Below are 23,742 nucleotides of genomic sequence, written 5' to 3' on the forward strand. Positions count from 1 at the left end.
CATTGACATGGGTAGAAAAAGGGTCCTTCCTGAGTGGAGAATATGGGGAGTTAGGTAGAAAGCTGAAAAGCAAGACTTCCAGGGTGGTAATCTCTGAATTGCTGCCCGTCCCATGCCCCAGTGAGGGTAAGAATGGGATGATTTGGCAATGAATGTGCACTGAAGAAATGGTGCAGGTGGCAGGGTTTCAGATTTCTGGATTATTGGATCTCTTCCGGGCAAGGTATGACCTGTACAAAAAGATGGGTTACACCTGAACATAAGGAGGACCAATATTTGCTGGAGCTTTAGGGGAAGGTTTAAACTAATTTGGAAGGGGATGGGATCTGGAGTGGTAGAGCTAAGAACTGGGCAGTTGTTATACAAGTAGGTTCAGTGTGGAGTGAGACTGTGAGGAAGGACAGGCAGATGATCGGGCAGTATTGCAGTCAGTGGGATGAGTTGAAGTGTAACATGGGAGATTAATCAAAAAGGTCAACGTATACAATACTGAAGGTGTTATAGTTGAATACACACAATATACGGAAAAGTTAGATGATCTTGTAGCACAGTTAGAGATTGGCAGGCATGACATTGTGGGCATCACTCAGTCATGGCTAAAAGAAGATCATAGTTGGGAGCTTAACATCCAAGGATACACACTATATCAAAAGGACAGGAAGGTAGGCAGAGGAGGTGGGGTGACTCTGTTGGTAAAAAATGAAATCAAATCTTTAGAGAGAGGTGACATGGAAATGAAATCCTTGTTGTTAGAGTTAAGAAACTGCAAGGGTAAAAAGACCCTAATGGGAGTTATATACAGGCTTCCAAACAGTATCTAGATGTAAGATACAAATTGCAAACAGAGATAGAAAAGGCATGTAAAAAGGGCAATGTTACTATAGTTATGTGGGATTTCAATATGCAGGTAGATTTGGAAAATCGGGTTGGTGCTAGATACCAAGAGAATGCTTATGAGATGGCCTTTTAGAGCAGCTTGTGGTTGAGCCCTCTCAGGGAAAAGGAATTTCTGGATTGGGCTGTGTAATGAACCAGATTTGATTAGGAAATTTTAAGTACAGGAACCTTTAGGAGGCAGTGATTGTAATATGATAGAATTTACCCTGCAGCTTGAGAGGGAGAAGATAAAGTCAGATGTGTCAGTACAATGGAGTAAAGGGAATTATAGAGACATGAGAGGGATGCTGGACAAAGAAGGTGGCATATTCGATCGCAGTGGCTCTACAGGGTCAACCAGATGTGTCTTTTATAAACATATTTTTTATGTCCTGTTGGACATGACGAATTTAAAGTACTGCTGGTCTGTCCCATCACTGAGTTGCTCATTGGTGGAGAAACTGAAGGAGCTGAACTTGTTGTGGATCGTGCTGCTATGTGTGTCAAAGAGGTGTTGAAGGAGTTGGTGTGTGAAGGCAGTATGCAGTCTAATATCGAATAATTGTCCTAGTCGTTTTTCTTGTGATCTCAAGACCCTGTTGGACATTTTTAATGTGGAATACTGCAGGTCTGAATCACAGATTCATGGGCGAATGGTGTGAAAGCTGTGTGGTTCAGCAGTAGTAAGGACTAGGATTCACACTGCAGTGTCGCCTGTTTACAATCACCCAGGAGAGAGGCATCGGAGTCAGTGTGGCCCATCAGAGTCAGTGTGGCCACATCGGAGTCAGTGTGGCCCATTGGGGTCAGTGTGGCCCATCAGAGTCAGTGTGCCCCTTCGAGGTCAGTGTGCCCCATCGGGGTCAGTGTGGCCCATCGGGGTCAGTGTGGCCCCATTGGAGTCAGTGTGGCCCTTCGGAGTCAGTGTGTCCCATCGGAGTCAGTTTGTCCATCAGAGTCAATGTGGCCCATCGGAGTCAGTGTGGCCCCATCAGTGTAAGTGTGACCCATCAGAGTCAGTGTGGACGCATCAGGGTCAGTGTGGTCCATCAGAGTCAGTGTGGTCCCATCAGAGTCAATATGGTCCCATCAGAGTCACTGTGCCCCATCGTGGTCAGTGTTGCCCATCGCAGTCAGTGTGGCCCATCGGGTCAGTGTGGCCCATCGGGGTCAGTGTTCCCCATCCGAGTCAGTGTGGCCCATCAGAGTCAGTGTGGCCTATCGCAGTCAGTGTGACCCATCGCAGTCAGTGTGACCCATCAGGGTCAGCGTGCCCCATCGGAGTCAGTGTGGTCCATCGGGGTCAGTGTTCCCCATCGCAGTCAGTGTGGCCAAACAGAATCAGTATGGCCCCATCGGAATCAGTGTGGTCCCATTCGATCAGTGTGGCCCATCAGAGTCAGTGTGACTAATCGGAGTCAGGGTGCCCATCGGGGTCAGTGTGGCCCACCGGAGTCAGTTTTCCCCATCGGGGTCAGTGGAGCCCATCGGTGTCAGTGTTCCCCATCCGAGTCAGTGTGGCCCATCAGAGTCAGTGTGGCCCATCGCAGTCAGTGTGGCCCATCGCAGTCAGTGTTGCCCATCAGAATTAGTGTGGCCTCATCAAAGTCAGTGTGGCCCATCAGAGTCAGTGTGCCCAATCGGAGTCAGTGTGGCCCATCGCAGTCAGTGTGGCCCATCGGGGTCAGTGTGCCCCATCGGGGTCAGTGTGGCCCATCAGAGTCAGTGAGACCCAACAGGGTCAGTGTGCCCCATCGGAGTCAGTGTGGCCCATCGGGGTCTCTGTTCCCCATAGGGGTCAGTGTGCCCATCGGAGTCAGTGTGTCCGATCGGTCTCAGTGTGGCCCATCGGAATCAGTGTGGCCCGTCGGATTCAGTGTGCCCCATCGGATTCAGTGTGCCCCATCGGGGTCATTGTGTCCCATCGGGGTCAGTGTGGCCCATCGGAGTTAGTGAGTCCCATCGGGTTCAGTGTGGCCCATCGGAATCAGTGTGGCCCATCGGATCCAGTGCGCCCCATCGGAATCAGTGTGGCCCATCGCGGTCAGTGTGGCCCATCGAAGTCAGTCTAGCCAATCAGAGTCACTGTGGCCCATCTCAGTCAGTGTGGCCCATCAGAATCAGTGTGGCCCCATCAGAGTCAGTGTGCCCCATCGGGTCAGTGTGGCCGATCGGAATCAGTGTGGCCCATCGCGGTCAGTGTGGCCCATCGAAGTCAGTCTAGCCAATCAGAGTCACTGTGGCCCATCTCAGTCAGTGTGCCCCATCAGAATCAGTGTGGCCCATCAGAGTCAGTGTGCCCCATCGGGTCAGTGTGGCCCATCGCGGTCAGTGTGGCCCCATTGGAGTCAGTGTGGCCCATCGGAGTCAGTTTGTCCATCAGAGTCAATGTGGCCCATCGGAGTCAGTGTGGCTCCATCAGGGTCAATGTGACCCATCAGAGACAGTGTTGCCCCAGCAGGGTCAGTGTAGTCCATCGGAGTCAGTGTGTCCCATCAGAGTCAGTGTGGTCCCATCAGAGTCAATGTGGTCCCATCAGAGTCACTGTGCCCCATCGGGGTCAGTGTTCCCCATCGGAGTCAGTGTGTCCATTGGAGTCAGTGTGGCCCCATCAGGGTCAGTGTGGTCCATCAGAGTCAGTGTGGTCCCATCAGAGTCAATGTGATCCCATCAGAGTCATTGTGCCCCATCGTGGTCAGTGTTTCCCATCCGAGTCAGTGTGGCCCATCAGAGTCATGGTGGCCCATCGCAGTCAGCGTGACCCATCGCAGTCAATGATGCCCATCATAATTAGTGTGGCCTCATCAAAGTCAGTGTGACCCATCAGAGTCAGTGTGCCCAATCGGAGTCAGTGTGGCCCATCGCAGTCAGTGTGGACAATCGGGGTCAGAGTGACCCATCGGGGTCAGTGTGGCCCATCGGAGTCAGTGTGCCCCATTGGAGTCAGTGTGCCCCATCGGAGTCAGTGTTTCCCATCGGTCTCAGTGTGGCCCATCGGAATCAGTGTGGCCCGTTGGATTCAGTGTGCCCCATCGGAGTCAGTGTGGTCCCATCAGAGTCAGTGTGGTCCCATTAGAGTCAATGTGGTCCCATCAGAGCCACTGTGCCCCATTGTGGTCAGTGTTGCCCATCGCAGTCAGTGTGGCCCATCGCAGTCAGTGTGGCCCATCGGAGTCAGTGTGGCCCATCAGGGTCAGTGTGGCCCCATTGGAGTCAGGGTGGTCCATCGGAGTCAGTGTGTCCCATCGGAGTCAGTTTGTCCATCAGAGTCAATGTGGCCATTCGGAGTCAGCGTGGCCCCTCGGAGTCAGTGTGGTCCATCAGAGTCAGTGTGGCCCATCGGGGTCAGTGTTGCCCATCGGGGTCAGTGTGCCCCATCGGACTCAGTGTGTCCCATCGGAGTCAGTGTGTCCCATCGGGGTCAGTGTTCCCCATCAGGGTCAGTGTGCCCCATCGGGGTCACTGTTCCCCATCGGAGTCAGTGTGGCCCATCGGAGTCAGTGTAGCCCATCGGATTCAGTGTGCCCCATCGGAATCTGTGTGGCCCATCGGATTCAGTGTGCCCAATCGGAGTCAGTGTGGCCCATCGGGGACAGTGTGGCCCCATTGGAGTCAGTGTGGCCCTTCGGAGTCAGTGTGTCCCATCGGAGTCAGTTTGTCCATCAGAGTCAATGTGGCCCATCGGAGTCAGTCTGCCCCATCGGAGTCAGTCTGGCCCATCAGAATCAGTGTGGCCCCATCAGAGTCAGTGTGGCCCATCATAGTCTGTGTGCCCCATTGGGGTCAGTGTGGCCCTTCGGGGTCAGTGTGCCCCATCGGAGTCAGTGTGGCCCATCGGAGACAGTGCGGCCCATCGCTTTCAGTGTGGCCCATCGGGGTCAGTGTGCCCCATCGGGGTCAGTGTGCCCCATCCGGGTCAGTGTGGCCCATCAGAGTCAGTGTGATCCATCAGGGTCAGTGTGCCCCATCGGAGTCAGTGTGGCCCATCGGAGTCAGTGTGCCCCATCGGATTCAGTGTGCCCCATCGGAATCTGTGTGGCCCATCGGATTCAGTGTGGCCCATCAGAGTCAGTCTGGCCCATCAGAGTCACTGTGGCCATCGCAGTCAGTGTGGCCCATCAGAAACAGTGTGGCCCCATCAGAATCAGTGTGGCCCATCAGAGTCAGTGTGCCCCATCGGGGTCAGTGTGGCCCATCGGGGACAGTGTGGCCCCATTGGAGTCAGTGTGGCCCTTCGGAGTCAGTGTGTCCCATCGGAGTCAGTTTGTCCATCAGAGTCAATGTGGCCATTCGGAGTCAGCGTGGCCCCTCGGAGTCAGTGTGGTCCATCAGAGTCAGTGTGGCCCATCGGGGTCAGTGTTGCCCATCGGGGTCAGTGTGCCCCATCGGACTCAGTGTGTCCCATCGGAGTCAGTGTGTCCCATCGGGGTCAGTGTTCCCCATCAGGGTCAGTGTGCCCCATCGGGGTCAGTGTGCCCCATCGGAGTCAGTGTGGCCCATCGGATTCAATGTGCCCCATCGGAGTCAGTGTAGCCCATCGGAGACAGTGCGGCCCATCGCTTTCAGTGTGGCCCATCGGGGTCAGTGTGCCCCATCAGGGTCAGTGTGCCCCATCCGGGTCAGTGTGGCCCATCAGAGTCAGTGTGATCCATCAGGGTCAGTGTGCCCCATTGGAGTCAGTGTGGCCCATCGGGGTCACTGTTCCCCATCGGGGTCAGTGTGCCCCATCGGAGTCAGTGTGCCCCATTGGATTCAGTGTGCCCCATCGGAATCTGTGTGGCCCATCGGATTCAGTGTGCCCCATCGGAGTCAGTGTGGCCCATCGGGGACAGTGTGGCCCCATTGGAGTCAGTGTGGCCCTTCGGAGTCAGTGTGTCCCATCGGAGTCAGTTTGTCCATCAGAGTCAATGTGGCCCTATCCGGGTCAGTGTGCCCCATCGGAGTCAGTCTGGCCCATCAGAATCAGTGTGGCCCCATCAGAGTCAGTGTGGCCCATCATAGTCTGTGTGCCCCATTGGGGTCAGTGTGGCCCTTCGGGGTCAGTGTGCCCCATCGGAGTCAGTGTGGCCCATCGGAGACAGTGCGGCCCATCACTTTCAGTGTGGCCCATCACTTTCAGTGTGGCCCATCGGGGTCAGTGTGCCCCATCGGGGTCAGTGTGCCCCATCCGGGTCAGTGTGGCCCATCAGAGTCAGTGTGATCCATCAGGGTCAGTGTGCCCCATAGGAGTCAGTGTGGCCCATCGGGGTCACTGTTCCCCATCGGGGTCAGTGTGCCCCATCGGAGTCAGTGTGCCCCATCGGATTCAGTGTGCCCCATCGGAATCTGTGTGGCCCATCGGATTCAGTGTGGCCCATCAGAGTCAGTCTGGCCCATCAGAGTCAGTCTAGCCCATCAGAGTCACTGTGGCCATCGCAGTCAGTGTGGCCCATCAGAAACAGTGTGGCCCCATCAGAATCAGTGTGGCCCATCAGAGTCAGTGTGCCCCATCGGGGTCAGTGTGGCCCATCGGGGACAGTGTGGCCCCATTGGAGTCAGTGTGGCCCTTCGGAGTCAGTGTGGCCCTTCGGAGTCAGTGTGTCCCATCGGAGTCAGTTTGTCCATCAGAGTCAATGTGGCCCATCGGAGTCAGTGTGCCGCATCGGAGTCAGTCTGGCCCATCAGAATCAGTGTGGCCCCATCAGAGTCAGTGTGGCCCATCATAGTCTGTGTGCCCCATTGGGGTCAGTGTGGCCCATCGGGGTCAGTGTGGCCCCATTGGAGTCAGTGTGGCCCTTGGAGTCAGTGTGTCCCATCGGAGAAAGTTTGTCCATCTGAGTCAGTGTGGCCCATCAGTGTCCGTGTGCCCTATCGGGGTCAGTGTGGCCCCATTGGAGTCAGTGTGGCCCATCGGGTTCAGTGTGGCCCATCAGAGTCAGTGTGCCCCATCGGGGTCAGTGTTATCCATCGGGGTCAGTGTGGCCCATCGCGGTTAGTGTGGTCCATCGCGGTCAGTGTGGCCCAATCAGAGTCAGTGTGGCCCATAAGAATCTGTGTGCCCAATCGGAGTCAGTGTGGCCCATCGCAGTCAGTGTGGCCCATCGTGGTCAGTGCAGCCCATCAGAGTCAGTGTGACCCATCAGGGTCAGCGTGCCCAATCGGAGTCAGCGTGGACCATCGGGGTCAACGTGGCCCATCGAGGTCAGTGTTCCCCATCGGAGTCAGTGTGTCCCATCGGGTTCAGTGTGGCCCATCAGAGTCAGTGTGCCCCATCGGGGTCAGTGTGCCCCATCGGGGTCAGTGTGGCCCATCGCGGTCAGTGTGGCCCATCGCGGTCAGTGTGGCCCATCAGAGTCAGTCTGGCCCATCAGAGTCACTGTGGCCATCGCAGTCAGTGTGGCCCATCAGAAACAGTGTGGCCCCATCAGAATCAGTGTGGCCCATCAGAGTCAGTGTGCCCCATCGGGGTCAGTGTGGGCCATCGTGGTCAGTGTGGCCCCATTGGAGTCAGTGTGGCCCATCGGAGTCAGTGTGTCCGATCGGAGTTAGTTTGTCCATCAGATTCAATGTGGCCCATCGGAGTCAGCGTAGCCCCTCGAAGTCAGTGTTCCCCATCGGGGTCAGTGTGTCCCATCGGAGTCAGTTTGTCCATCTGAGTCAGTGTGGCCCATCAGTGTCCGTGTGCCCTATCGGGGTCAGTGTGGCCCCATTGGAGTCAGTGTGGCCCATCGGGTTCAGTGTGGCCCATCAGAGTCAGTGTGCCCCATTGGGGTCAGTGTTATCCATCGGGGTCAGTGTGGCCCATCGCGGTTAGTGTGGCCCATCGCGGTCAGTGTGGCCCAATCAGAGTCAGTGTGGCCCATAAGAATCTGTGTGCCCAATCGGAGTCAGTGTGGCCCATCGCAGTCAGTGTGGCCCATCGTGGTCAGTGCAGCCCATCAGAGTCAGTGTGACCCATCAGGGTCAGCGTGCCCCATCGGAGTCAGCGTGGACCATCGGGGTCAACGTGGCCCATCGAGGTCAGTGTTCCCCATCGGAGTCAGTGTGTCCCATCGGGTTCAGTGTGGCCCATCAGAGTCAGTGTACCCCATCTGGGTCAGTGTGCCCCATCGGGGTCAGTGTGGCCCATCGCGGTCAGTGTGGCCCATCGCGGTCAGTGTGGTCCATCAGAGTCAGTCTGGCCCATCAGAGTAACTGTGGCCCATCGCAGTCAGTGTGGCCCATGAGAAACAGTGTGGCCCCATCAGACACAGTGTGGCCCATCAGAGTCAGTGTGCCCCATCGGGGTCAGTGTGGCCCATGGTGGTCAGTGTGGCCCCATTGGAGTCAGTGTGGCCCATCGGAGTCAGTTTGTCCATCAGATTCAATGTGGCCCATCGGAGTCAGTGTGGCCCCTCGAAGTCAGTGTTCCCCATCGGGGTCAGTGTGGCCCATCAGAGTCAGTGTGACACATCAGGGTCAGTGTGCCCAATCGGGTTCAGTGTGCCCCATCGGAGTCAGTGTGTCCCATCAGAGTCAGTGTGTCCCATCGGGGTCAGTGTGTCTATTGGGGTCAGTGTGTCACATCGGGGTCAGTGTGGCCCCATCAGTGTCAAGGTGTCCCATCGGAGTCAGTGTTCACCATCGTGGTCAGTGTGGCCAATCGGGGTCAGTGTTCCCCATCGGCGTCAGTGTGCCCCATCGGGGTCAGTGTGGCCCATCGGGGTCAGTGCTCCCCATCGGGGTCAGTGTGCCCCATCGGACTCAGTGTTCCCAATCAGGGTCAGTGTGCCCCATCGGGTTCAGTGTGCCACATCGGAGTCAGTGTGTCCCATCGGAGTCAGTGTGTCCCATCGGGGTCAGTGTGTCCATTGGGGTCAGTGTGTCACATCGGGGTCAGTGTGGCCCCATCAGTGTCAGGGTGTCCCATCGGAGTCAGTGTTCACCATCAGGGTCAGTGTGGCCAATTGGGGTCAGTGTTCCCCATCGGCGTCAGTGTGCCCCATCGGGGTCAGTGCTCCCCATCGGGGTCAGTGTGCCCCATCAGACTCAGTGTTCCCCATCAGGGTCAGTGTGCCCCATCGGGGTCAGTGTGCCCCATCGGAGTCAGTGTGGCCCATCGGATTCAGTGTGCCCCATCGGAGTCAGTGTGGCCCATCGGAGAGAGTGCGACCCATCGCTTTCAGTGTGATCCATCAAGGTCAGTGTGCCCCATCGGAGTCAGTGTGGCCCATCGGGGTCACTGTTCCCATCGGGGTCAGTGTGGCCCATCGGAGTCAGTGTGCCCAATTGGAGTCAGTGTGACCCATCGGAGTCAGCGTGGACCCTCGGAGTCAGTGTGGCCCATTGCGGTTAGTGTGGCCCATTGCGGTCAGTGTGGCCCATCGGAGTCAGTGGGCCCCATCGGAGTCAGTGTGTCCCTTCGGGTTCAGTGTGGCCCATCAGAGTCAGTGTGCCCCATAGGGGTCAGTGTGGCCCATCGGGGTCAGTATGGCCCCATTGGAGTCAGTGTGCCCCATCGGAGTCAGTTTGTCCATCAGAGTCAATGTGGTCCCATCAGAGTCACTGTGCCCCATCGTGGTCAGTGTTGCCCATCGCAGTCACTGTGGCCCATTGGGGAGAGTGTGGCCCTTCGGGGTCAGTGTGGCCCATCGGAGTCAGTGTGCCCATCGGAGTCAGTGTGGCCCCATCAAGGTCAGTGTGACCTATCAGAGTCAGTGTGGCCCCATCAGGGTCAGTGTGGTCCATCAAAGTCAGTGTGCTCCATCAGAGTCAGTGTGGTCCCATCAGAGTCAATGTGGTCCCATCAGATTCACTGTGCCCCATCGTGGTCAATGTTCCGCATCCGAGTCAGTGTGGCCCATCAGAGTCAGTGAGGCCCATCGCAGTCAGCGTTGCCCATCAGAATCAGTGTGGCCCCATCAGAGTCAGTGTGGCCCATAAGTGTCTGTGTGCCCCATCGGAGTCAGCGTGGACCATCGGGGTCAACGTGGCACGTCGAGGTCAGTGTTCCCCATCGGAGTCAGTGTGTCCCATCGGGTTCAGTGTGGCCCATCAGAGTCAGTGTGCCCCATCGGGGTCAGTGTGCCCCATCGGGGTCAGTGTGGCCCATCGCGGTCAGTGTGGCCCATCGCGGTCAGTGTGGCCCATCAGAGTCAGTCTGGCCCATCAGAGTCACTGTGGCCATCGCAGTCAGTGTGGCCCATCAGAAACAGTGTGGCCCCATCAGAATCAGTGTGGCCCATCAGAGTCAGTGTGCCCCATCGGGGTCAGTGTGGGCCATCGTGGTCAGTGTGGCCCCATTGGAGTCAGTGTGGCCCATCGGAGTCAGTGTGTCCGATCGGAGTCAGTTTGTCCATCAGATTCAATGTGGCCCATCGGAGTCAGCGTAGCCCCTCGAAGTCAGTGTTCCCCATCGGGGTCAGTGTGTCCCATCGGAGTCAGTTTGTCCATCTGAGTCAGTGTGGCCCATCAGTGTCCGTGTGCCCTATCGGGGTCAGTGTGGCCCCATTGGAGTCAGTGTGGCCCATCGGGTTCAGTGTGGCCCATCAGAGTCAGTGTGCCCCATTGGGGTCAGTGTTATCCATCGGGGTCAGTGTGGCCCATCGCGGTTAGTGTGGCCCATCGCGGTCAGTGTGGCCCAATCAGAGTCAGTGTGGCCCATAAGAATCTGTGTGCCCAATCGGAGTCAGTGTGGCCCATCGCAGTCAGTGTGGCCCATCGTGGTCAGTGCAGCCCATCAGAGTCAGTGTGACCCATCAGGGTCAGCGTGCCCCATCGGAGTCAGCGTGGACCATCGGGGTCAACGTGGCCCATCGAGGTCAGTGTTCCCCATCGGAGTCAGTGTGTCCCATCGGGTTCAGTGTGGCCCATCAGAGTCAGTGTACCCCATCTGGGTCAGTGTGCCCCATCGGGGTCAGTGTGGCCCATCGCGGTCAGTGTGGCCCATCGCGGTCAGTGTGGTCCATCAGAGTCAGTCTGGCCCATCAGAGTAACTGTGGCCCATCGCAGTCAGTGTTCACCATCGTGGTCAGTGTGGCCAATCGGGGTCAGTGTTCCCCATCGGCGTCAGTGTGCCCCATCGGGGTCAGTGTGGCCCATCGGGGTCAGTGCTCCCCATCGGGGTCAGTGTGCCCCATCGGACTCAGTGTTCCCAATCAGGGTCAGTGTGCCCCATCGGGTTCAGTGTGCCACATCGGAGTCATTGTGTCCCATCGGAGTCAGTGTGTCCCATCGGGGTCAGTGTGTCCATTGGGGTCAGTGTGTCACATCGGGGTCAGTGTGGCCCCATCAGTGTCAGGGTGTCCCATCGGAGTCAGTGTTCACCATCAGGGTCAGTGTGGCCAATTGGGGTCAGTGTTCCCCATCGGCGTCAGTGTGCCCCATCGGGGTCAGTGTGCCCCATCGGAGTCAGTGTGGCCCATCGGATTCAGTGTGCCCCATCGGAGTCAGTGTGGCCCATCGGAGAGAGTGCGACCCATCGCTTTCAGTGTGATCCATCAAGGTCAGTGTGCCCCATCGGAGTCAGTGTGGCCCATCGGGGTCACTGTTCCCATCGGGGTCAGTGTGGCCCATCGGAGTCAGTGTGCCCAATTGGAGTCAGTGTGACCCATCGGAGTCAGCGTGGACCCTCGGAGTCAGTGTGGCCCATTGCGGTTAGTGTGGCCCATTGCGGTCAGTGTGGCCCATCGGAGTCAGTGGGCCCCATCGGAGTCAGTGTGTCCCTTCGGGTTCAGTGTGGCCCATCAGAGTCAGTGTGCCCCATAGGGGTGGGTCAGTATGGCCCCATTGGAGTCAGTGTGCCCCATCGGAGTCAGTTTGTCCATCAGAGTCAATGTGGTCCCATCAGAGTCACTGTGCCCCATCGTGGTCAGTGTTGCCCATCGCAGTCACTGTGGCCCATTGGGGAGAGTGTGGCCCTTCGGGGTCAGTGTGGCCCATCGGAGTCAGTGTGCCCATCGGAGTCAGTGTGGCCCCATCAAGGTCAGTGTGACCTATCAGAGTCAGTGTGGCCCCATCAGGGTCAGTGTGGTCCATCAAAGTCAGTGTGCTCCATCAGAGTCAGTGTGGTCCCATCAGAGTCAATGTGGTCCCATCAGATTCACTGTGCCCCATCGTGGTCAATGTTCCGCATCCGAGTCAGTGTGGCCCATCAGAGTCAGTGAGGCCCATCGCAGTCAGTGTTGCCCATCAGAATCAGTGTGGCCCCATCAGAGTCAGTGTGGCCCATAAGTGTCTGTGTGCCCCATCGGAGTCAGCGTGGACCATCGGGGTCAACGTGGCACGTCGAGGTCAGTGTTCCCCATCGGAGTCAGTGTGTCCCATCGGGTTCAGTGTGGCCCATCAGAGTCAGTGTGCCCCATCGGGGTCAGTGTGCCCCATCGGGGTCAGTGTGGCCCATCGCGGTCAGTGTGGCCCATCGCGGTCAGTGTGGCCCATCAGAGTCAGTCTGGCCCATCAGAGTCACTGTGGCCATCGCAGTCAGTGTGGCCCATCAGAAACAGTGTGGCCCCATCAGAATCAGTGTGGCCCATCAGAGTCAGTGTGCCCCATCGGGGTCAGTGTGGGCCATCGTGGTCAGTGTGGCCCCATTGGAGTCAGTGTGGCCCATCGGAGTCAGTGTGTCCGATCGGAGTCAGTTTGTCCATCAGATTCAATGTGGCCCATCGGAGTCAGCGTAGCCCCTCGAAGTCAGTGTTCCCCATCGGGGTCAGTGTGTCCCATCGGAGTCAGTTTGTCCATCTGAGTCAGTGTGGCCCATCAGTCTCCGTGTGCCCTATCGGGGTCAGTGTGGCCCCATTGGAGTCAGTGTGGCCCATCGGGTTCAGTGTGGCCCATCAGAGTCAGTGTGCCCCATTGGGGTCAGTGTTATCCATCGGGGTCAGTGTGGCCCATCGCGGTTAGTGTGGCCCATCGCGGTCAGTGTGGCCCAATCAGAGTCAGTGTGGCCCATAAGAATCTGTGTGCCCAATCGGAGTCAGTGTGGCCCATCGCAGTCAGTGTGGCCCATCGTGGTCAGTGCAGCCCATCAGAGTCAGTGTGACCCATCAGGGTCAGCGTGCCCCATCGGAGTCAGCGTGGACCATCGGGGTCAACGTGGCCCATCGAGGTCAGTGTTCCCCATCGGAGTCAGTGTGTCCCATCGGGTTCAGTGTGGCCCATCAGAGTCAGTGTACCCCATCTGGGTCAGTGTGCCCCATCGGGGTCAGTGTGGCCCATCGCGGTCAGTGTGGCCCATCGCGGTCAGTGTGGTCCATCAGAGTCAGTCTGGCCCATCAGAGTAACTGTGGCCCATCGCAGTCAGTGTGGCCCCATCAGACACAGTGTGGCCCATCAGAGTCAGTGTGCCCCATCGGGGTCAGTGTGGCCCATGGTGGTCAGTGTGGCCCCATTGGAGTCAGTGTGGCCCATCGGAGTCAGTTTGTCCATCAGATTCAATGTGGCCCATCGGAGTCAGTGTGGCCCCTCGAAGTCAGTGTTCCCCATCGGGGTCAGTGTGGCCCATCAGAGTCAGTGTGACACATCAGGGTCAGTGTGCCCAATCGGGTTCAGTGTGCCCCATCGGAGTCAGTGTGTCCCATCAGAGTCAGTGTGTCCCGACGGGGTCAGTGTGTCTATTGGGGTCAGTGTGTCACATCGGGGTCAGTGTGGCCCCATCAGTGTCAAGGTGTCCCATCGGAGTCAGTGTTCACCATCGTGGTCAGTGTGGCCAATCGGGGTCAGTGTTCCCCATCGGCGTCAGTGTGCCCCATCGGGGTCAGTGTGGCCCATCGGGGTCAGTGCTCCCCATCGGGGTCAGTGTGCCCCATCGGACTCAGTGTTCCCAATCAGGGTCAGTGTGCCCCATCGGGTTCAGTGTGCCACATCGGAGTCAGTGTGTCCCATCGGAGTCAGTGTGTCCCATCGGGGTCAGTGTGTCCATTGGGGTCAGTGTGTCACATCGGGGTCAGTGTGGCCCCATCAGTGTCAGGGTGTCCCATCGGAGTCAGTGTTCACCATCAGGGTCAGTGTGGCCAATTGGGGTCAGTGTTCCCCATCGGCGTCAGTGTGCCCCATCGGGGTCAGTGCTCCCCATCGGGGTCAGTGTGCCCCATCAGACTCAGTGTTCCCCATCAGGGTCAGTGTGCCCCATCGGGGTCAGTGTGCCCCATCGGAGTCAGTGTGGCCCATCGGATTCAGTGTGCCCCATCGGAGTCAGTGTGGCCCATCGGAGAGAGTGCGACCCATCGCTTTCAGTGTGATCCATCAAGGTCAGTGTGCCCCATCGGAGTCAGTGTGGCCCATCGGGGTCACTGTTCCCATCGGGGGCAGTGTGGCCCATCGGAGTCAGTGTGCCCAATTGGAGTCAGTGTGACCCATCGGAGTCAGCGTGGACCCTCGGAGTCAGTGTGGCCCATTGCGGTTAGTGTGGCCCATTGCGGTCAGTGTGGCCCATCGGAGTCAGTGGGCCCCATCGGAGTCAGTGTGTCCCTTCGGGTTCAGTGTGGCCCATCAGAGTCAGTGTGCCCCATAGGGGTCAGTGTGGCCCATCGGGGTCAGTATGGCCCCATTGGAGTCAGTGTGCCCCATCGGAGTCAGTTTGTCCATCAGAGTCAATGTGGTCCCATCAGAGTCACTGTGCCCCATCGTGGTCAGTGTTGCCCATCGCAGTCACTGTGGCCCATTGGGGAGAGTGTGGCCCTTCGGGGTCAGTGTGGCCCATCGGAGTCAGTGTGCCCATCGGAGTCAGTGTGGCCCCATCAAGGTCAGTGTGACCTATCAGAGTCAGTGTGGCCCCATCAGGGTCAGTGTGGTCCATCAAAGTCAGTGTGCTCCATCAGAGTCAGTGTGGTCCCATCAGAGTCAATGTGGTTACATCAGATTCACTGTGCCCCATCGTGGTCAATGTTCCGCATCCGAGTCAGTGTGGCCCATCAGAGTCAGTGAGGCCCATCGCAGTCAGTGTTGCCCATCAGAATCAGTGTGGCCCCATCAGAGTCAGTGTGGCCCATAAGTGTCTGTGTGCCCCATCGGAGTCAGCGTGGACCATCGGGGTCAACATGGCACGTCGAGGTCAGTGTTCCCCATCGGAGTCATGTGTCCCATCGGGTTCAGTGTGGCCCATCAGAGTCAGTGTGCCCCATCGGGGTCAGTGTGGCCCATCAGAGTCAGTCTGGCCCATCAGAGTCACTGTGGCCATCGCAGTCAGTGTGGCCCATCAGAAACAGTGTGGTCCCATCAGAATCAGTGTGGCCCATCAGAGTCAGTGTGCCCCATCGGGGTCAGTGTGGCCCATCGTGGTCAGTGTGGCCCCATTGGAGTCAGTGTGGCCCATCGGAGTCAGTGTGGCCCCTCGAAGTCAGTGTTCCCCATCGGGGTCAGTGTGGCCCATCAGAGTCAGTGTGACACATCAGGGTCAGTGTGCCCCATCGGGTTCAGTGTGCCCCATCGGAGTCAGTGTGTCCCATCGGAGTCAGTGTGTCCCATCGGGGTCAGTGTGTCCATTGGGGTCAGTGTGTCACATCGGGGTCAGTGTGGCCCCATCAGTGTCAGGGTGTCCCATCGGAGTCAGTGTTCACCATCGGGGTCAGTGTGGCCAATCGGGGTCAGTGTTTCCCATCGGCGTCAGTGTGCCCCATCGGGGTCAGTGCTCCCCATCGGGGTCAGTGTGCCCCATCGGACTCAGTGTTCCCCATCAGGGTCAGTGTGCCCCATCGGGGTCAGTGTGCCCCATTGGGGTCAGTGTTATCCATCGGGGTCAGTGTGGCCCATCGCGGTTAGTGTGGCCCATCGCGGTCAGTGTGGCCCAATCAGAGTCAGTGTGGCCCATAAGAATCTGTGTGCCCAATCGGAGTCAGTGTGGCCCATCGCAGTCAGTGTGGCCCATCGTGGTCAGTGCAGCCCATCAGAGTCAGTGTGACCCATCAGGGTCAGCGTGCCCCATCGGAGTCAGCGTGGACCATCGGGGTCAACGTGGCCCATCGAGGTCAGTGTTCCCCATCGGAGTCAGTGTGTCCCATCGGGTTCAGTGTGGCCCATCAGAGTCAGTGTACCCCATCTGGGTCAGTGTGCCCCATCGGGGTCAGTGTGGCCCATCGCGGTCAGTGTGGCCCATCGCGGTCAGTGTGGTCCATCAGAGTCAGTCTGGCCCATCAGAGTAACTGTGGCCCATCGCAGTCAGTGTTCACCATCGTGGTCAGTGTGGCCAATCGGGGTCAGTGTTCCCCATCGGCGTCAGTGTGCCCCATCGGGGTCAGTGTGGCCCATCGGGGTCAGTGCTCCCCATCGGGGTCAGTGTGCCCCATCGGACTCAGTGTTCCCAATCAGGGTCAGTGTGCCCCATCGGGTTCAGTGTGCCACATCGGAGTCAGTGTGTCCCATCGGAGTCAGTGTGTCCCATCGGGGTCAGTGTGTCCATTGGGGTCAGTGTGTCACATCGGGGTCAGTGTGGCCCCATCAGTGTCAGGGTGTCCCATCGGAGTCAGTGTTCACCATCAGGGTCACTGTGGCCAATTGGGGTCAGTGTTCCCCATCGGCGTCAGTGTGCCCCATCGGGGTCAGTGTGCCCCATCGGAGTCAGTGTGGCCCATCGGATTCAGTGTGCCCCATCGGAGTCAGTGTGGCCCATCGGAGAGAGTGCGACCCATCGCTTTCAGTGTGATCCATCAAGGTCAGTGTGCCCCATCGGAGTCAGTGTGGCCCATCGGGGTCACTGTTCCCATCGGGGTCAGTGTGGCCCATCGGAGTCAGTGTGCCCAATTGGAGTCAGTGTGACCCATCGGAGTCAGCGTGGACCCTCGGAGTCAGTGTGGCCCATTGCGGTTAGTGTGGCCCATTGCGGTCAGTGTGGCCCATTGCGGTCAGTGTGGCCCATCGGAGTCAGTGGGCCCCATCGGAGTCAGTGTGTCCCTTCGGGTTCAGTGTGGCCCATCAGAGTCAGTGTGCCCCATAGGGGTCAGTGTGGCCCATCGGGGTCAGTATGGCCCCATTGGAGTCAGTGTGCCCCATCGGAGTCAGTTTGTCCATCAGAGTCAATGTGGTCCCATCAGAGTCACTGTGCCCCATCGTGGTCAGTGTTGCCCATCGCAGTCACTGTGGCCCATTGGGGAGAGTGTGGCCCTTCGGGGTCAGTGTGGCCCATCGGAGTCAGTGTGCCCATCGGAGTCAGTGTGGCCCCATCAAGGTCAGTGTGACCTATCAGAGTCAGTGTGGCCCCATCAGGGTCAGTGTGGTCCATCAAAGTCAGTGTGCTCCATCAGAGTCAGTGTGGTCCCATCAGAGTCAATGTGGTCCCATCAGATTCACTGTGCCCCATCGTGGTCAATGTTCCGCATCCGAGTCAGTGTGGCCCATCAGAGTCAGTGAGGCCCATCGCAGTCAGTGTTGCCCATCAGAATCAGTGTGGCCCCATCAGAGTCAGTGTGGCCCATAAGTGTCTGTGTGCCCCATCGGAGTCAGCGTGGACCATCGGGGTCAACGTGGCACGTCGAGGTCAGTGTTCCCCATCGGAGTCAGTGTGTCCCATCGGGTTCAGTGTGGCCCATCAGAGTCAGTGTGCCCCATCGGGGTCAGTGTGCCCCATCGGGGTCAGTGTGGCCCATCGCGGTCAGTGTGGCCCATCGCGGTCAGTGTGGCCCATCAGAGTCAGTCTGGCCCATCAGAGTCACTGTGGCCATCGCAGTCAGTGTGGCCCATCAGAAACAGTGTGGCCCCATCAGAATCAGTGTGGCCCATCAGAGTCAGTGTGCCCCATCGGGGTCAGTGTGGGCCATCGTGGTCAGTGTGGCCCCATTGGAGTCAGTGTGGCCCATCGGAGTCAGTGTGTCCGATCGGAGTCAGTTTGTCCATCAGATTCAATGTGGCCCATCGGAGTCAGCGTAGCCCCTCGAAGTCAGTGTTCCCCATCGGGGTCAGTGTGTCCCATCGGAGTCAGTTTGTCCATCTGAGTCAGTGTGGCCCATCAGTGTCCGTGTGCCCTATCGGGGTCAGTGTGGCCCCATTGGAGTCAGTGTGGCCCATCGGGTTCAGTGTGGCCCATCAGAGTCAGTGTGCCCCATTGGGGTCAGTGTTATCCATCGGGGTCAGAGTGGCCCATCGCGGTTAGTGTGGCCCATCGCGGTCAGTGTGGCCCAATCAGAGTCAGTGTGGCCCATAAGAATCTGTGTGCCCAATCGGAGTCAGTGTGGCCCATCGCAGTCAGTGTGGCCCATCGTGGTCAGTGCAGCCCATCAGAGTCAGTGTGACCCATCAGGGTCAGCGTGCCCCATCGGAGTCAGCGTGGACCATCGGGGTCAACGTGGCCCATCGAGGTCAGTGTTCCCCATCGGAGTCAGTGTGTCCCATCGGGTTCAGTGTGGCCCATCAGAGTCAGTGTACCCCATCTGGGTCAGTGTGCCCCATCGGGGTCAGTGTGGCCCATCGCGGTCAGTGTGGCCCATCGCGGTCAGTGTGGTCCATCAGAGTCAGTCTGGCCCATCAGAGTAACTGTGGCCCATCGCAGTCAGTGTGGCCCATGAGAAACAGTGTGGCCCCATCAGACACAGTGTGGCCCATCAGAGTCAGTGTGCCCCATCGGGGTCAGTGTGGCCCATGGTGGTCAGTGTGGCCCCATTGGAGTCAGTGTGGCCCATCGGAGTCAGTTTGTCCATCAGATTCAATGTGGCCCATCGGAGTCAGTGTGGCCCCTCGAAGTCAGTGTTCCCCATCGGGGTCAGTGTGCCCCATCGGAGTCAGTGTGTCCCATCAGAGTCAGTGTGTCCCATCGGGGTCAGTGTGTCTATTGGGGTCAGTGTGCCCCATCGGAGTCAGTGTGTCCCATCAGAGTCAGTGTGTCCCATCGGGGTCAGTGTGTCTATTGGGGTCAGTGTGTCACATCGGGGTCAGTGTGGCCCCATCAGTGTCAAGGTGTCCCATCGGAGTCAGTGTTCACCATCGTGGTCAGTGTGGCCAATCGGGGTCAGTGTTCCCCATCGGCGTCAGTGTGCCCCATCGGGGTCAGTGTGGCCCATCGGGGTCAGTGCTCCCCATCGGGGTCAGTGTGCCCCATCGGACTCAGTGTTCCCAATCAGGGTCAGTGTGCCCCATCGGGTTCAGTGTGCCACATCGGAGTCAGTGTGTCCCATCGGAGTCAGTGTGTCCCATCGGGGTCAGTGTGTCCATTGGGGTCAGTGTGTCACATCGGGGTCAGTGTGGCCCCATCAGTGTCAGGGTGTCCCATCGGAGTCAGTGTTCACCATCAGGGTCAGTGTGGCCAATTGGGGTCAGTGTTCCCCATCGGCGTCAGTGTGCCCCATCGGGGTCAGTGCTCCCCATCGGGGTCAGTGTGCCCCATCAGACTCAGTGTTCCCCATCAGGGTCAGTGTGCCCCATCGGGGTCAGTGTGCCCCATCGGAGTCAGTGTGGCCCATCGGATTCAGTGTGCCCCATCGGAGTCAGTGTGGCCCATCGGAGAGAGTGCGACCCATCGCTTTCAGTGTGATCCATCAAGGTCAGTGTGCCCCATCGGAGTCAGTGTGGCCCATCGGGGTCACTGTTCCCATCGGGGTCAGTGTGGCCCATCGGAGTCAGTGTGCCCAATTGGAGTCAGTGTGACCCATCGGAGTCAGCGTGGACCCTCGGAGTCAGTGTGGCCCATTGCGGTTAGTGTGGCCCATTGCGGTCAGTGTGGCCCATCGGAGTCAGTGGGCCCCATCGGAGTCAGTGTGTCCCTTCGGGTTCAGTGTGGCCCATCAGAGTCAGTGTGCCCCATAGGGGTCAGTGTGGCCCATCGGGGTCAGTATGGCCCCATTGGAGTCAGTGTGCCCCATCGGAGTCAGTTTGTCCATCAGAGTCAATGTGGTCCCATCAGAGTCACTGTGCCCCATCGTGGTCAGTGTTGCCCATCGCAGTCACTGTGGCCCATTGGGGAGAGTGTGGCCCTTCGGGGTCAGTGTGGCCCATCGGAGTCAGTGTGCCCATCGGAGTCAGTGTGGCCCCATCAAGGTCAGTGTGACCTATCAGAGTCAGTGTGGCCCCATCAGGGTCAGTGTGGTCCATCAAAGTCAGTGTGCTCCATCAGAGTCAGTGTGGTCCCATCAGAGTCAATGTGCTTCCATCAGATTCACTGTGCCCCATCGTGGTCAATGTTCCGCATCCGAGTCAGTGTGGCCCATCAGAGTCAGTGAGGCCCATCGCAGTCAGTGTTGCCCATCAGAATCAGTGTGGCCCCATCAGAGTCAGTGTGGCCCATAAGTGTCTGTGTGCCCCATCGGAGTCAGCGTGGACCATCGGGGTCAACATGGCACGTCGAGGTCAGTGTTCCCCATCGGAGTCATGTGTCCCATCGGGTTCAGTGTGGCCCATCAGAGTCAGTGTGCCCCATCGGGGTCAGTGTGGCCCATCAGAGTCAGTCTGGCCCATCAGAGTCACTGTGGCCATCGCAGTCAGTGTGGCCCATCAGAAACAGTGTGGTCCCATCAGAATCAGTGTGGCCCATCAGAGTCAGTGTGCCCCATCGGGGTCAGTGTGGCCCATCGTGGTCAGTGTGGCCCCATTGGAGTCAGTGTGGCCCATCGGAGTCAGTGTGGCCCCTCGAAGTCAGTGTTCCCCATCGGGGTCAGTGTGGCCCATCAGAGTCAGTGTGACACATCAGGGTCAGTGTGCCCCATCGGGTTCAGTGTGCCCCATCGGAGTCAGTGTGTCCCATCGGAGTCAGTGTGTCCCATCGGGGTCAGTGTGTCCATTGGGGTCAGTGTGTCACATCGGGGTCAGTGTGGCCCCATCAGTGTCAGGGTGTCCCATCGGAGTCAGTGTTCACCATCGGGGTCAGTGTGGCCAATCGGGGTCAGTGTTCCCCATCGGCGTCAGTGTACCCCATCGGGGTCAGTGCTCCCCATCGGACTCAGTGTTCCCCATCAGGGTCAGTGTGCCCCATCGGGGTCAGTGTGCCCCATCGGAGTCAGTGTGCCCAATCGGAGTCAGTGTTGCCCATCGGAGTCATCGTGGACCCTCGGAGTTAGTGTGGCCCATTGCGGTCAGTGTGGCCCATTGCGGTCAGTGTGGCACATCGGAGTCAGTGTGGCCCATCAGAGTCACTGTGGCCCATCGCAGTCAGTGTGGTCCATCAGAATCAGTGTGGCCCCATCAGAGTCAGTGTGGCCCATCAGAGTCAGTTTGTCCATCAGAGTCAATGTGGCCCATCGGAGTCAGCGTGGACCTTCGGAGTCAGTGTGGCCCCATCAGGGTCAGGGTGGGCCATCGGGGTCAGTGTGCCCCATCGGAGTCAGTATGGCCCCATTGGAGTCAGTGTGCCCCATCGGAGTCAGTTTGTCCATCAGAGTCAATGTGGTCCCATCAGAGTCATTGTGCCCCATCGTGGTCAGTGTTGCCCATCGCAGTCAGTGTGGCCCATCGGGGACAGTGTGGCCCTTCGGGGTCAGTGTGGCCCATCGGAGTCAGTGTGGCCCCATCAAGGTCAGTGTGACCTATCAGAGTCAGTGTGGTCCATCAGAGTCAGTGTGGTCCCATCAGAGTCAGTGCAGTCCCATCAGAGTCAATGTGGTCCCATCAGAGTCACTGTACCCCATCGTGGTCAGTGTTGCACATCGCAGTCAGTGTGGCCCATCGGGGTCAGTGTGGCCCATCGGGGTCAGTGTTCCCCATTCGAGTTAGTGTGGCCCATCAGAGTCAGTGTGGCCCATCGCAGTCAGTGTTTCCCATCAGAATCAGTGTGGCCCCATCAGAGTCAGTGTGGCCCATAAGAATCTGTGTTCCCAATCGGAGTCAGTGTGGCCCATCGCAGTCAGTGTGGCCCATCGGGGTCAGTGCAGCCCATCAGAGTCAGTGTGACCCATCAGGATCAGCGTGCCCCATCGGAGTCAGTATGGCCCCATTGGAGTCAGTGTGCCCCATCGGAGTCAGTTTGTCCATCAGAGTCAATGTGGTCCCATCAGAGTCACTGTGCCCCATGGTGGTCAGTGTTGCCTATCGCAGTCAGTGTGGCCCATCGGGGACAGTGTGGCCCTTCGGGGTCAGTGTGGCCCCATCAAGGTCAGTGTGACCTATCAGAGTCAGTGTGGTCCATCAGAGTCAGTGTGGTCCCATCAGAGTCAGTGCAGTCCCATCAGAGTCAATGTGGTCCCATCAGAGTCACTGTACCCCATCGTGGTCAGTGTTGCACATCGCAGTCAGTGTGGCCCATCGGGGTCAGTGTTCCCCATTCGAGTCAGTGTGGCCCATCAGAGTCAGTGTGGCCCATCGCAGTCAGTGTTTCCCATCAGAATCAGTGTGGCCCCATCAGAGTCAGTGTGGCCCATAAGAATCTGTGTTCCCAATCGGAGTCAGTGTGGCCCATCGCAGTCAGTGTGGCCCATCGGATTCAGTGCAGCCCATCAGAGTCAGTGTGACCCATCAGGATCAGCGTGCCCCATCGGAGTCAGCGTGGACCATCGGGGTCAACGTGGCCCATCGAGGTCCGTGTTCCCCATCGGAGTCATTGTGTCCCATCGGGTTCAGTGTGGCCCATCAGAGTCAGTGTGCCCCATCAGAGTCAGTGTGACCCATCAGGATCAGCGTGCCCCATCGGAGTCAGTATGGCCCCATTGGAGTCAGTGTGCCCCATCGGAGTCAGTTTGTCCATCAGAGTCAATGTGGTCCCATCAGAGTCACTGTGCCCCATCGTGGTCAGTGTTGCCTATCGCAGTCAGTGTGGCCCATCGGGGACAGTGTGGCCCTTCGGGGTCAGTGTGGCCCCATCAAGGTCAGTGTGACCTATCAGAGTCAGTGTGGTCCATCAGAGTCAGTGTGGTCCCATCAGAGTCAGTGCAGTCCCATCAGAGTCAATGTGGTCCCATCAGAGTCACTGTGCTCCATCGTGGTCAGTGTTGCCCATCGCAGTCAGTGTGGCCCATCGGGGACAGTGTGGCCCTTCGGGGTCAGTGTGGCCCATCGGAGTCAGTGTGGCCCCATCAAGGTCAGTGTGACCTATCAGAGTCAGTGTGGTCCCATCAGAGTCAGTGCAGTCCCATCAGAGTCAATGTGGTCCCATCAGAGTCACTGTACCCCATCGTGGTCAGTGTTGCACATCGCAGTCAGTGTGGCCCATCGGGGTCAGTGTTCCCCATTCGAGTTAGTGTGGCCCATCAGAGTCAGTGTGGCCCATCGCACTCAGTGTTTCCCATCAGAATCAGTGTGGCCCCATCAGAGTCAGTGTGGCCCATAAGAATCTGTGTTCCCAATCGGAGTCAGTGTGGCCCATCGCAGTCAGTGTGGCCCATCGGGGTCAGTGCAGCCCATCAGAGTCAGTGTGACCCATCAGGATCAGCGTGCCCCATCGGAGTCAGTATGGCCCCATTGGAGTCAGTGTGCCCCATCGGAGTCAGTTTGTCCATCAGAGTCAATGTGGTCCCATCAGAGTCACTGTGCCCCATCGTGGTCAGTGTTGCACATCGCAGTCAGTGTGGCCCATCGGGGTCAGTGTGGCCCATCGGGGTCAGTGTTCCCCATTCGAGTTAGTGTGGCCCATCAGAGTCAGTGTGGCCCATCGCACTCAGTGTTTCCCATCAGAATCAGTGTGGCCCCATCAGAGTCAGTGTGGCCCATAAGAATCTGTGTTCCCAATCGGAGTCAGTGTGGCCCATCGCAGTCAGTGTGGCCCATCGGGGTCAGTGCAGCCCATCAGAGTCAGTGTGACCCATCAGGATCAGCGTGCCCCATCGGAGTCAGTATGGCCCCATTGGAGTCAGTGTGCCCCATCGGAGTCAGTTTGTCCATCAGAGTCAATGTGGTCCCATCAGAGTCACTGTGCCCCATCGTGGTCAGTGTTGCCTATCGCAGTCAGTGTGGCCCATCGGGGACAGTGTGGCCCTTCGGGGTCAGTGTGGCCCCATCAAGGTCAGTGTGACCTATCAGAGTCAGTGTGGTCCATCAGAGTCAGTGTGGTCCCATCAGAGT

The sequence above is a fragment of the Mobula hypostoma genome, chromosome 14, assembly GCF_963921235.1.
Source record: "Mobula hypostoma chromosome 14, sMobHyp1.1, whole genome shotgun sequence".
In the NCBI taxonomy this organism is placed as follows: domain Eukaryota; kingdom Metazoa; phylum Chordata; class Chondrichthyes; order Myliobatiformes; family Myliobatidae; genus Mobula; species Mobula hypostoma.